Source organism: Megascapheus bottae, chromosome X (assembly GCF_031878675.1).
Source record: "Megascapheus bottae isolate mThoBot1 chromosome X, mThoBot2.hap1, whole genome shotgun sequence".
Lineage (NCBI taxonomy): Eukaryota > Metazoa > Chordata > Mammalia > Rodentia > Geomyidae > Megascapheus > Megascapheus bottae.
Window position 1 is genome coordinate 99,847,942 of NC_143547.1, and position 14,767 is coordinate 99,862,708.

General features: G+C 35.0%; 1 long non-coding RNA gene across 1 annotated transcript; it reads right to left on the minus strand.

The window, feature by feature from the left end:
* Nucleotides 1-732: 732 nt before the first annotated feature.
* On the minus strand, nt 733-11,863 carry LOC150041649 (uncharacterized). The gene is made up of 5 exons (XR_016533880.1): nt 11,804-11,863; nt 7,659-7,773; nt 5,498-5,625; nt 2,103-2,190; nt 733-1,231 (listed from the first exon to the last, which is right to left on the minus strand). It is a non-coding gene; the product is annotated as an uncharacterized LOC150041649 (long non-coding RNA).
* Between the last annotated feature and the right edge of the window lie 2,904 nt (nt 11,864-14,767).

Below are 14,767 nucleotides of genomic sequence, written 5' to 3' on the forward strand. Positions count from 1 at the left end.
TGAAGGTATGTCCAAGTAACTAGTACCCATCATCCCTTGCACATCCAAGCATATCACATCCAAGAATGACATCCATCTTCAAATTCATTTGTTCCAAATTCTGTTGTAATAAGGCCATTATTTTATGTCAAGATGGATCTTCCCCAGTGTACATTATTGTATTCACACTCCATTACCTAAATGATGATCACTACCAAGAAAAAATTATATTCACTTTTCCTTTAATCAATTATAAAGACCAGTAATATACTCTCTATCTTCTTCAGCACACAGAAATTATTTATGTTAAAGATGTACTACTGATGTATTGCTGTAGTTAAGATTATTTTGTTAGCAAGTTAATATTCACGTCACAATTGTGTTAAACTACCCCCATTTTCTAGATAGAACCACATCACTGGATTTGTGAGCACTCACCTACCCAAAGAAAAAAATGATTCAAAGTTATCCACATAACTATAAATATCTTTGAGTAGAAAACTGCCCACAGTATAATGAATGTGGTGGTGTTGCATCACCTCATTCTAGCACCTCCTATTCTTTCAGAAGTACTAGTAATATTGTTGTCATAGCCAGCTAGGAATACCGGTATTAACCTGAAGAAGAGTGGAGAGAGTAGACATCCTCGTCTTGTTCTGAACTTTAAAGAAAATGGTTTTAACTTTTCAACAATAAGTATAATGCTGGCTTTATTATAAAGAGGAATGTTCCATGAATTCCTAGCTTCTCCAAAGCTTTCATCATAAATAGGTGTTGCACCTTGTCACGTGCTTTCTTTATATATTGACATGATTATGTAGTTCCAATCCTTGCCCCTTTTGATGTGTTGAATTACATTAATTGACTTGTGTACATTGAACTAGTTTTGCATCTCTGGAATCAATCCTGGGTTGATCATAATGTATGCTTTTTAGTTTAATTGTTGAATTCAGATGGCCAGAATTTCATTGAGAATTTTTACATCAATGTTCATCAAAGAGATGTTTCTTTGATGAGTCCCTATCTAGTTTTATGATAAGTCTATTTAGTTGGCTTCAATCTTCTTAGTTTAGATTGGGAATATCAGTATTTGCTTGGAAATTTTTCTTTCTTCTAGCATAAAGGTTTGCAAAGTATTCACTTATAATGTCATGTATCTTTTTTTTCTCGTGATGTTCCTGTTCTCATCTATAATTTCATTTATTTGGGTGTGTTCTCTTCTTTTTTAATCAGATTTGTTAAAGGACTAAACCTGAAAAAGGAAATTAAAGCACATTTAAGGGAGTGGTAAAACCTCCCATGTTCCTTGGCTGAAAAAACTTAACATTGTCAAAATGGCAATACTGTCCTAAATACAAATTTAATGCAATGCCCATCAAAAATCCCAACAACATTCTTCAATGATATAGAAGCAATCCAAAAATTCATATGTAATAATAAAAGATCACAAATAGCAAAAACAATCCTTAGCAGGAAGAACAGTGCTAGAGGAATATCAATACCAAGTTTCAAGCGATTGCAAAGTTGTGGTAATTAAAACAGCTTGATATTAGCACAAGAATAAGCCTGAGGACCAATGAAATGAAAGACCCAAAAATAAATCCGCAGACCTATAGCCACCTAATCCTTTATAAGGGAGCCAAAAATAGGATGGAAGAAAGACAGCCTCTTCAAAAATGGTGCTGGCAGAATTGACTATACATATGCTAAAAACTGATGTTAGGTCTTTATATATCATCCTGCACCAGAATCAACTCCAAATGGATCAAAGACCTGAATATAAGAACAGATATCCTGAAAATACTACAGTAAGTTTTAGGGAAAAAACTAGGGCTCCTTGACATAGTTCAAAACTTCCTAAGTGAAGATCCAGAATCATAACAAATCAAAGACTACATAAATAAAGTTGCATCAAACTGAAAGTTTTCTGCATGACAAAAGACATAGTTAGCATGATAAATAGATAGCAGACAGAATGGAAGAAGATCTTTAGTAGCTATGCATCAGACAAGGGCCTCCTATATAAAATATACTCAGAGCTCAAAATATTAACTTCCCCAAAACAAATCCTCAAAGAAACAAAGCCCAGTTCCAGTGAAAAACACAACTTTCCAATAGCTTACCTCTCTTTGTCACCATGTCAATCTTCTGTGCTCTTATTTACCAATGACTGTGATGAAGTGAAAAACCTGTCTGTAACTCCATTTTCAACTGGAAAAAAATGAAAAAAAATTTTTACAAGCTTTGCTCTATCTATAGAATATTGTTCATTGGTAGAACACATGACTTTCTCATTTATAAACAGTATACTACACATAGCCTCAGGAGACTATAGAAGTTACTCAAACAATTATCACTAATATTTGTAGCACTCATTATTGCCATAATATTTCATCCAACCTGAACAAAGATATTTTTATTTCTGCATCTTCAATAACTCCAATTTTTCATGATTATTTACATAAAATTCCTGCCTACAAGTGGATGTTCTGAGCTTGTGGTCATATGGATGATATTATAAGAAAAAGACAAGCTGGATCTCATATTAATAACTTGTAATAGAAAATGAAAAAATTTAATAATTTTATGCTCTCTGAACTGTACACATTCAGTGTTGAAAATGAATACTAGAAATCTTAAAAGAAACCTTAAGTCTGAGAAATATCAAATGAATACATGAGATAAGAGAAGGTACTCAGAATATCTGTACTATACCACTATCAGCACAAGCAAATTATAGCTAATAAAGAGATTTCTCTAGCAAGACATGAAACTAACCAGTGTAATTATTCTCTATGACATTGGACAGTTTCTCATTTCCTATTTTCTGGGGTGATTGTTATGTACAATGGTAAAGCATGACTCCAAAAACATAAATCAATTAATTCAAATGTCTTAGGAAATTACTCACAGACTTTCATACTTAATGCAGTTGGTCTATTTTGTACTGTCTATACTTGAAAAGAACCACCTATATCTTTTGTTTTTTCATATTCTTGTCTAACAAGATTGTATACTAGTTGAAGACTTACTACTGATAACATTCTGAGCCCATATGAATTAAATCAATGTTGTTACTGAAGTTCCTGCTAATATTTTATCATATAAAATCCAGTTTTTCCATGTATTTAGAGAGTTTTACAATATTCAGGGAGGTACAACATACATGACTCCAACTTGGAGTTTGACATGGTAGATAAACAGACAGTGAATATTGAAGGGTTAGCCTCACCATTACATCATTTTATCCAGCTTTCAGGAGTGTTGATGCTATTATGTGATCCTAAAATCTTGACTTACTTGTTCATGCTGTTGAGGGATACAGAACTCAATGAAGAATTTCATGTGTTTTACTCCATATAGAGAAGCATTGGCCAAATTTAGTACAAATGACCAGTACATCTCTATACAGAATATCGCACACAGCATCTTGATGGTCTTGGAGGCCTTCAGCATTCCCTTCACCTTTCAACACTACCACCTTTACTAAATGTACCTGAACATAGAAAACTTAATTTGTGAATCCCATTGAATGATCCTTCTCACTATCGCTTACATTTTGTGACTGGCAGTTGATGTGGATCCTTGTCAGAACCAAATAACAAAATGGTTATCAGTTTAATCATTCTACTAGGAAAAGAAAAACCTCTATACCTCTATTTTATTGTTCTCTTAACACAGAGGTCTCATTAATGATGTATGAAAAGTTCTCTTTTTTTTCTTTTTGTTGGCCAGGGCTCTGCCCCTGAGCTAATTTTACTCAAGGCTAGTGCTCTACCACTTTGAGCCGCAGCGCCACTTTCAAGTTCTCAATAATTAAATCTTCATAGTCTACAACTTCGATGCAGAACCCATTTAAATTCCCAATTTATTCTTCATAGAAATGGAAAATCACTACTAAAATTCACATAGAAGCACAAATGAAAGAAAATAATCAAAGTAATCTTGCTAGGATAAGAAATGACACAGGTATTAAAAACTGTGTTTTAACTATGCTACAGAGGATATTGACAAAACAGCATGTTAGTGCCATATAAACATACAAAAACATCAATACACATAGGTACTATGATACAATTTTTGAAAAAGACCTTAAACATACATGAGTAAAAAGAGCCTTCAACAATGATGTTGCTAAAAATCACTAATATTGACAATAAAATAAAATTAAAAAGAGTAATCTCATCTGTACTACTATAAATTCAGTGAAACAAGGATGTTCATGTAATATCTGAAATTTTGAAACCAATAATAAAGGAATAATAAATAATAAAGTAATAATACATAATAATGGAAAATACTAGAACATTATACTTAGTACCAGCCATTTAATTAAATATGATGTTAACAGTTAAAGAATTAGAGGCTGAACTTTGTCCTAGTGGTAGAGTCCTTGCCTAGAATGTACGAAAAACCAGGATTGATTCTTCGGTACTACATACATAGAAAAAAGCCAGAAGTGGTGCTGTGGCTCAAGTGGTAGAGCTTCTAGCCTTGAGAAAACCCAAGAACAGTGCTCATATCCTGATCCCAAGCCTAGGACTGGCAAAAAAAGTTACAGAATTAGAAGGTATACCTTGAAATTTTGAAAAAGTTTTAGGGATATCTAAATCCACAGCACCACAGTCCACAAAATATAAGGCTCTCTTCATTATTCTCAACACAAGGTTGTGTCATCACTCTCTACTCACTCATTGTGCATCTTCATGTGAAGCACGTTCCGCACAGGATCTTGAAGATCCTGATGGGACAAATAATGGCCACCTAGGCAAAATCTGATTCAGGAAAGACAACTGATGAACAGCATGCTTCTATTATACCATCAACATCTAGATGCCACTACAAACACTATGTAAGATGAGCCTTGTTTTACACAAACTGGTAATTCTCACATGGAGAACTTAACTCAGCAACTCTCCAAGTAGAGAACAGAACACAGCGTGGTGAATTGGAAGAGTGGCATGAGCAATATCCATTGTATTCATCTTTCACAACTGCTAGTAGTAATGTATTATATCTAATTCATATATTACTTGAATATGTTTTATGGTATGCAAACATAAAATCTTTTTACCTTCAAATCCTCCTTTCTTTTTGGTCCTAAACAAAGTTAAAATGATGGTCAGGAAATTTTTAAGAAGTAGGCAATTAAGGAAGGTACTTAGAACCCTTCATGTTTATGCTCTCAGCACTGATATGCTCTCAGCTCATTCTATGAGATTGGAAAACTAGTATCATCTAAGGAAGTCAAGACACTGGAGACATCTAACACACTAAAGTCAAGAGAAGGAAACTTGGGTAATCTTTACTATCACCACTACACAGATGCCACAAACAATAAGGATACTACTGAGACATTACATAAACAGGAATTAGTAAAATCTAGTTTAGTTAGAGAATTTGCAACTAGGACTGAGAAAATAGCAATATTTTAGTGTAAAAATAGTCTCAAAGACCCCATCAAACCTTATTCTTTCATTCATAATTCCTACAGAATATGTCTTAACTGATGTTTTACCTTCATTCAATCCTCTCTGTCCGGATGCCAGTCATGAACAAAACAGAGGCTTGTACACACTTCATGTTCTTTGTGCTGAGAAGGAATGGATTCTATTCCATCATTATGCCTGGAAGCTGGGAATCGGCCTGTTTCAAAACGTAACACATTTGAAGAAATTTAGGCAGCACTGGACACATCAAAAGCAAATCTAGCACAAGGTAATGGTCATTAGCTTCTAAGTATTCACTTAACAAATAATAAATTTTAATTATCTTCAGGAAGCCTATATCTTAGTGGCATCTAACACATACCACAAGGCAAAGAAAGCATTTGGAGAATTCTTACACCATTCTATGATCTCTATTCAGAGTACAGAACATGTACAGACCTTCAGGAGGCTTACTACACCCAGATATACCTGTGACATATACTTTATTGACAATAAGTATAGTTAATTTATAAAGCATGGAGAATTTTAATGTGTTGTTCCAGAAGTATCTGTAATCACTGCACAATGCCACCACACAGAGCACGAATCATGATGCTTATATCCTGAATTTATTTCAAAGTTTTACATGATAAACAAGTCTCTGGATTTTATCATGTATTTTGACCAGTGCACATCATCATCATTTGGACTCAATTTTCCTTTATGATTGTCTCTACTAATAAAGAAGCTTCTTTCCATTTTTTCTCTATCTTTCCCACTATATGTTTCATAGTATTGGTGAAATTATTGGGCCATATGAATTAATAATTAATAATAGTCCCTGAGCATTTCTGCTAGCTTGATGAGAAAGTTAATGAAGTTTTGTAGTTGTTTTGTTCTTGTTATTGTTGTTTTTTGTGGGTCGTGGGCCTGGGCACTATCCCTGAGCTCTTCAGCTCAAGGCTACTGCCCTACCCTATGGCCTGGGCATTGTCCCTGTGATCTTCAGCTCAAGGCTACCACCTATCCCTTAGCCAAGCTCCACTTCCCATTTTCTAGAGGTTAATTGGAGGTAAGAGTCTCAGGTCCTTTTGTGCCTGGGCTGGCTTTTGAACCTTGATCCTCAGATTTCAGCCTCCGGAGTAGTTAGGATTACAGGTGTGAGCTAACATGCCCCGCTAGGAAATTTGGTAGTTTTATGGCATCATTATGTAGATTTCATCAGAATGTTGATTTGTTTTTATTTGTTATGGGGCTTGAATTCTTGGCATAGGCACTGTCCCTGAGCCCTTCAGCTCAAGGTTAGCACTCTACCACTTGAGCCACTGCGTCACTTTCTGTTTTCTGGTGTTTAATTGGAGATAAGAGATTCATAGACTTTTCTTGCTCTAGCTGGCTTTGAAGCACAATCCTCAGACCTCATCCTCCTCAGTAGCTAGGATTACAATTGTGAGCCCCTGGTGCCCGGAAGAATGTTGGTTTAATTAGCCTTACTCTGCTCAGGCAACATGACTTCCATGTGTCTAAACCCTTCCTTAAGTAGTTTACTGAATATGAATGCTGCTGCATCACACAGTTCTGTCATGTTCTGTAGCTTTTGCAAGATCACATAGCATTTTGTGATACATAATCCATAAACTTACTTCTTCATATTCAGAATGGGGCACTCAATTTCACTATACTTTGTGTCTTTCCCACAATGTAGAAATCCTATCCTAGAGCTTACTTAATGACTGCCATGAAAAGGAAATATGGAATTTGAAAAGGGGACCATAAGTAAAATACATCAGCATCAACTGGTCACAATCAATGAAGAATTTCAGTACTTGTATTCCACTTGGGGAAGTAATGGTCACATACAATACAAGAGACTTTCACATTTCTTAGTCACATACTGCATACAGCATTCTGACACTGCAGGTGCAAACATATGACATCTTTCCTTGTAACTTTGCTCATTATTATCATATTTCTTGATACCTGAATATTGAAACTTCATTCATGAATCGTAGGATACACAAATGCTCTAACATACTTCATATTCATCACTATCTCCAAAAGGATGACTCTTACCTGCTTTTTTTTGCCAGTACTGGGGACTAACTCAGGTCCTGAGCACTGTCCTTGGGCTTTCCTCAAGGCTAGTGCTCTACCACTTGAGCCACAGTGCCACTTCTGGCTTTTCTATATATGGAGTAGTGCATGCTAGCCAAGCACTACATCACTAGGCCAACCTCCTGGCGCTCTTACCTGCTTTTTACATAGAAATTTGTCAGGCATAGAAGATAGGTCAACGTTCCCCTTATTCCTGGAAGCCTTAAATATGTGCCATGTTCATATCATCTGAATTTTAAGTGTGAACATACTGAAGAAGAGAATACAATAGTTTATTGTCCAATAAGCCAGTTGTATGTATATCCAATGAATGGCATCATTTTAAGTATAACAAAGTACAAATTATGCTGAATTTGTGGTAGCTAGCCCAGGAATATCTGTGATTCTCCACTTCAGAAAGGATCTCTATTTTATTAACCCTGAATCAACTCATTCATAATTAATGTTATCATTCACTTAAGATTTCTCGCCTATGGGTAGACCCTAAGACATCCTGTTTAAATGGTGGTGAAAATATAATAGTGTTGAAATTCAATTATCTATTGTGAGGAAGACATAAAACCACTTCCATATTTATGGCCTAAAATGTAAACCTATAGGTTTTTATGTGTACATTTCTAAAATTGAAACTGTCACAAGAAATCCTAGATCCTAGTGACATGTATAGCATACCTGAGGCAATGGAAGGCTTCTGAGATCACTTGCACTCACAGACAAAGCCTATGAAGGCTTTGGTGGGCATTATTTTAACTGGCAATGTAGTCACTTTACTTCTTTAATTTTTTTACAAGTCATCAGACTTGAACTCTGGGCCTGGGCGCTGTCCCTGAGCTCTTCAGCTGAAGGCTACCGCCCAACCCCTGGAGCCACAGAGCCACATCCTATTTAGTAAGAAACTAATTTTATATCATGATGGATGTGTGCAGTCCACATCATCACAGTAATAGTTTACTGGGATGGGCATGTGTAGGGTTCATGTTACACTTCTACTATCTTCTAGGTTCCTCATTGTTGGAATTTGTGAGCAGTAAACTTCTCAAGGGAGCACCGGTTAAGTATTATACACATAATCGGAGCATCTCTGAGAAGGACACTGCCCACAACACAGTAAATACGGTGCTTTTGAATCATCCTCCTCTCCCTACTCAAGAGTAATAGTAGTATTCTGTTCTCCTGAATTCTGAACTTATTTAAGAGTATACAGAAGAACTGTTTCTTATCCTTATGTTGCCCTTTTTGTGCTATTTAAATCCTATGTGCTATGGTTCATTTAATGATTGTGGTTAACACATTAAGAACCTGAAGTTAAAATTCAAATACAATTAAAAATTTCATGTGGTTCACTCCAATTAGAGAAGTACTGGTAATACAGTGCAAGTGAGTCACATTTTGTAATTAACATACAACATTAAGGCTTTTTTCTTTTCTTTTCTTTTTTGGTCACGTTTGAACTCCAGGCCTGGGCATTGTCCCTGAGCTCTTCAGCTCAAGGCTAGCTTTATACCACTTGAGCCACAGCACCACTTCCACTTTTCCAGTTGTTAACTAAAAATAAAATCTCACGGACTTTTGTGCCTTGGCTTGATTTAAACGGTGATTCTTAGATCTCAATCTCCTGAGTAGTTAGGATTACAGCTGTGAGCCACCTGTGCCTGCCTCAGAATTAAGTCTTAATCAAACAATTAGTATTTCAGCAGCCATCACAACCCTTTGTAGTGTTCCTCACTAATAAAGTATTTCATGATAACAGAATAGAACACTCAATTTTTTTTCATTCATGCAGCTGTTCTGTTATTATTTTCTTTTGCAGGCTTTTCAAGATAGAAATGCTGAGTTGATTCTGATTAATCATTTGCATCAGGAAATGAAAGTTAATATCCTCCTTACTCATACTCTGTAAAATCTATGTCCTCAGTGCTTAACTAGGTATATTAGAATTCATCTTAGAGAATCTTCAAGTTTTAGACGCATATAATGCATGTATCAAAGTATCCTCAAGATAATTGTTTAGCCCCCTTCTCCTTCAACAATTTCTTTTTCTTTTGACCTATTACTTCACTTCCCTTACATTTCTTATCTTGGTTGTACATACCATGAATTCTCAACTACATTCCCACCTTGTCTATCCCTGTCTCCTTGGCCCAATCCGTTTACAATTACCCATTTCTTGGTGCTTATTTTGTTGAGCTTTGATTTAGACATTCTAAAAAATGTACAGCTTAAGATCTCCACAGCATCTATTGTAATTCAGTTAATTCATTTCGAACTATTAGCATACAACCTAGCATGTTTACTTACAGATATATAGGAAATTTTATCTACCATTAATGAGAAAAACCATACAATCTTAAGTTTCTGTGGGTCTGGCTAACTTCACTTAGTGTAATTCTTTCCAAGTCTTTTTATTTCCTTAAAATGGCAAAATACTATTCTTTCTAACAAATGAGTAAAATTCCATTGTGTACATAAACCATGTTTTCTTTTTTTGTAATCACATAGCTTTATTAGAGCTGTGAAGCTGTGAAATAAACCTCACAAAACATCTCTCGAGAAAATTCAGAAAAAAATTCTCATAATAAACCACATTTTCTAAATCCATTTTTTTCACTGAGAGACATATGGGCTGATTCCTTTTGTTGACTATGGTAAATAGTGCTGCAATGAATATAGTTGTGCTAGAGGTTTTACTGTAGCCTTGGTTTGTGCTCTATTGCACGGAAGCCCAGGAATGGAATTGCTGGAGAATAGAGTAGCGGTGTGTTTTAGTTTTTTGAGACACCGTCATGCTTCTTTAAGGACCTAGTACCCCAAACACACTTAGAATTTAAAAAATTAAGCCCTCAAAGAAACAACAACCAATTAATAAATGTGCTAAGTAATTAAGGAGCAACTTCTCTGAAAAAGAAATAAAAATGGTTAATAGACACATGAAGGAATGTTCATATAGGAAATACAGGCCATACAGGAAATACAAATTAAAACAACACTGAGATTCTATCTCAAGGTAGTTAAAATGCAATTATGAACAAGATGATTTGGAGGGATGGAAGGGAGGAAAAGTGGGACAAAATCATTAGAAGGGGCATCAATGTTCAAGACGTAATACAGCTACTACCTGACTAAAGTTACTGTAATCCCTCTATATTTTACCCCAAGAATAAAATACAATAAAAAAATAAATACAAGCAAGTATGCAGCTGAAAGGGAAATCTATTTCACCACTCTTAGAACAGTGATGACACAGTTGACCCTTACAGCATGTAAATCTGTTACATTTTTTTTCATCCCCAAGGCATCATTCCAATTAAGACACAGCAGAAATTACGGTGAATATCTCAGGCTACTCAAGAAGTTTCTGTTAACTCTACTGCAATAATGGTTCTTTTCATCTTGACTCAGAAGCAACTTATTTCTAAATACCAGGGAATGACACTTTTGCTATCTTTCATCTGGGATTGATCCCTGATGAAAAGTTTGGTTAGAGTAGATGACAGTCATAACTAACAAACAACTTTTTTCTGTACTGATGATGCCTTCAGCTTAATGGTATTGGATGAATTTTTGTAAAAGTTTAGAAAACTCATAATTGAAGTTGTCTTTATGCAATCTAGATTGTAGTACCATCCATGGCTTATACAGGCAATCAAAGTTTTCTGAGATCACTTGTCCTTCAAAACTATTAACATGCAAGGAAAACAACACAGACAGGCTCCAATGAGCCTTACTCCAGAGTGGTGACCATTCAATTATATTTTTTTGAAAATAAACAATTTGAGCTATGTCCTTCTTCACAGCATTCTGAATTAGAAGGTACTGTCTTGGTAGCACCTATCTTCACTTGTATATATCAGAACAACACATCATAGTTTATTCTCTTTTCCTCTCATTTTGAAGAACTTAAATGTCCTGCAAAATACTCTCTATGCCTAGAAAGCATTTATGTTTGGGTATATAATGATATATTATTGAGGCAATGTGCCTTCATAGTGGCTCACAAATTACAAGGCAGAGCATGGAGACGGTGTATATTTCACTTCAACAGTCTTCTTCTAGGTTCCACACTGTCGGAAATGTGAGCGATAATCTACTCACAGAAGTGCCAATTAAATGTTAACATAGTTGGCACTTCTGGGAGTGGAGCATAACTCACAGCATGGTGAATTCAGTCCTGTTAAATCATCCAGTACAGTAATCCCCTGCTGTTTTCAACACACTGGTATTTTTTATATAGTAACTCTGAGCTTATTTATTGAGAAGTTTAAAGAATTAAAATCACTTACCTGCATGATGTATCTTTCGTCCATTTAAAACTCTTAATGAAACAACCTAATGAATAAATGAGATAATGACTTAAGAGTTTTCTCAGGAGAAGTTAATGAATGGCCAAGAGACACATGAAAAAATCTTCACATCTCTGTTGATAAATGAAATGCAAATCAAAACAACATTGGTATTCTACCTCACTCCCAATTAGAATGGCCAATATTCAGAAAATTAACAAGAACAAATGTTGGTGTGGATGTGGCCAAAATGGAACTCTATTACATTATTGGTGGGAATGTAAACTTGTTCAACTACTCTGGAAAGCATTATGGAGTTGCCTCAAGAGACTAAACAAAGAGCTAACCTGTGGAACAGCAATTCAACTCTTGGGCATTTATCCAATAGCTAAGATATGGACTTAGTCCAGATGTCACTCAGTGGATGAATGCATGGAGAAAATGTGGTATATATACACAATAGATTTCCACTATCCATCAGAAAGAAAAATATATTACTCACACAGAAACAAAAAGTCTAGGAAAAAGTTATACTAAGTACAGTAAGGTAGACCCAGTAAAACATAGGTTTCATGATTTCCTTCATTTGTGGTAGTTAAAAATATATTTATAAATCTACAAGTAAATACACTGGATGGTAAACAAGTGACTATAAATGAAATAACTGAGGTAGAATAGACTGTGGAGAGCACAAATGGTGAAATTCTTTAAAAAAATAAAAAACTAAGCCAAAGTCCATCAAAGTAAGTACCAAGAAAAGACTACTTCCAAGAGAGTAGAATGGGGCCAAGGGTAAAGTAGTAGAAGAATGCAGAGGGGACGGGGAGAATGTCAGCAATACTTCATTTTATTTACCATAGAACTGAGAAATGTAATGGAAGAAATGCATTGAAAGGAGGGGGGGTGAAAATTTTGAAGTGATGACGAAGATTAAAATATACTATATGCATAAACAGCTTTGCTAAAAGCAAAAATAAAATAATACATAACCTACAATTAAGTAAGAGAAGGCTGAGTTGGGAGGAGTGGATGAGAATGTTAAAAGATGACAATGATCAAGGTGAACTGAATTTATAAACTCCTTTGGTAAATGGGAACTCCTTTGTACAACTACTTAAAGAAAACAAAAAATATTTTGCAAAGCCTCTGCAATGTTGTTCAGCTAATGATTGTGATAAACACCAGGATTAACAGTAGTTACAGCTCCAATATTGTAAAAGATTTAATGTGCTTACTCCACCTAGTGAGGTACTGGTAACATGTAGTACAGCTGACCCATGTTTTTTAAATAATGCATTGCATGCATACTCTTGAGACGCCAGTATATGTTCCAACAATCATCACCATCAGCTGTAGTGCTCATCACTAATGTAGTCTTATGTGATAATTGAATACTGAATTTTTCAATCATGAACCCTTTGGTATGCCTAGGCTCCACAGTCTTCATTCCATCTCTCTCTCCATCTATGTAGATCTTCTGACCTGCTCTCCCTTTTAAATGCTTACCAGGACAGAAACGACTACACTAGTTTTAAATTAATCATTTCTCTCAGGAAATGAATCTCAACAGGCTTTATTCCCATACTCTAGGAAGTGTAAGCCTTCACTGTTGAAAATGAGTGCTAAAATCTTTTTAAAAATTTAGGTCTCAGAAGTACGCAATACAAACATTAGACAAAGGAAAGTTCCTAAGGACATTTGCTTTACCCAACTATCAACATAATGAGGACAGAACAAATGCAGACATTGTTTAGCCTTACACTACAAGAGAGGAAGCATTACCATGTAATTCTACCAAGTGGCATATTTTTCACCAGGGTAGATCATAAACTTTCTCAATTTTGGTGTGCTCTACTAATATACCCTATCTTCCCTAGAGCTTTTTAGTATTCTCCAAATTATTTCATAACACATGAAGACCAAGCTGAGAATGTGAACATCTTTTAACTTTATCATCTTAATTTTATGTTCTTTAACCTCTAATTCACTGAGAAAAGGAAAGACTTGAGTAAAAAATTTAAGAAGTCACCATCAGAAGGAAGGAATCCCATGCTGAAGGATAGAAAGAAAAATTGCCATAAAATGTCAATAATGCAACAAAAGCATTCTATGGCTTCAATGAAATTACCCTGTCATATCCCAAAGACATTTTTACTGAAACAGAAAATCTAATTCTAAAATTCATATGGAAGTACAAAGACAAGTAAGGGACAGTCATCCTGAGAAATTTAGAGTTGTCAAAATTGGAGTTTTCAAACTACTGAGGTTAAAATTGTACTACCAAGACCGGTAGTAGCACAATTCTGTAATAAAAGGCAAAAAAGACAAAAATCTACAGATTACAATTTGATGCCCCCATATCTTCAGAAATGATTTAATCTTTGTGATTAGAACTCCAGTAAATTAGCAAGCAAATGAAAGTAAAGACAAATGGGATCCCATTAAACTAAATCACAAAAAAATATAATTACCGTAACCATTGTGGTGTTTAGGGGATATCCAAATCAATTTGATCAACCTAAGCATATTTCTATTATCAGACATTATCCACAACTAACAAATTAAAACATTTTATATTATGCAAACTTGAACAAGGCATATATAATAAAAGTGAGTACTTTTCCAAATAGTACTCATTATCCAGTATGCTAAATTTGGATTTGCTTTCCCAAAGTTTCATGTCACTTTGAACAATTTTTTGCAATGTTCTAATTTCTCTAAAATACCCTAACAGTAATATTTTTTACATTTAAGTGATAGAGATTGCCCATCCCACTCCATGCTACCTTGAATCTCTTCTGCCTTGTGGATCTTTTCATATCTTCTTTCCTTGAGGAGGAGGATGGTCAAAAGGAAAAACTTGATTGCATTTTGTTTCTTCTATTAGAAATAGAATTTTTTCTATGTTGATACCATCTAAGATGGAAGTACAAAAGATAAAAGTATAGACAAAGCAGTCTTGAC